Source organism: Chiloscyllium plagiosum, chromosome 17 (genome assembly GCF_004010195.1).
Source record: "Chiloscyllium plagiosum isolate BGI_BamShark_2017 chromosome 17, ASM401019v2, whole genome shotgun sequence".
Lineage (NCBI taxonomy): Eukaryota > Metazoa > Chordata > Chondrichthyes > Orectolobiformes > Hemiscylliidae > Chiloscyllium > Chiloscyllium plagiosum.
Window position 1 is genome coordinate 4,786,346 of NC_057726.1, and position 612 is coordinate 4,786,957.

Sequence of the window (612 nt, forward strand, 5' to 3'; positions counted from 1 at the left end):
CTCCTCTAGCTTATCTCTCCACGCTTCAGGCTCTCTGCCTTTATTCCTGATGAAGGGCTTTTGCCCGAAACGTCGATTTTGCCTGTCCTCAAACATCTTCAGTGAGCCTCCCGATGAAGCACTGCTGATGATTCCTGCCTTCTATATATATGTTTGGGTGTCTTTGGGTTGGTACATGAACATCAACTAGCCACAAATGACATGACCCTCTCTCACTAATATCCTTGCATACAGATGTGGAAAGACACCACTTTGACTTGGACAACACATCGATCCTATAACAAGCCAAACAGAGACACACACAAGAATTCCTAGAAACATGGCATTCCAACAGGAACTCTATTGGACCCGATCTACCACCCCCTGAGAAAAAGAACAGGAAATGATATGACTATAGGAAATGACATCACCGCCGGAAATGACATCACCAACCCAAAGAAATTCAAACAAATAAATAGAAAGCAGGAATCATCAGCAGTGCTTCATCCGGAGGCTCACTGAAGATGTTACCTAATTTGGTGTCAAAACGTCTGAAAATAAACCTTTCAGCTCAGCGAGCAAACCTACATCCAGAACCTCAACCTGAGCTACAAACTTTCTCAAAACTCTCTA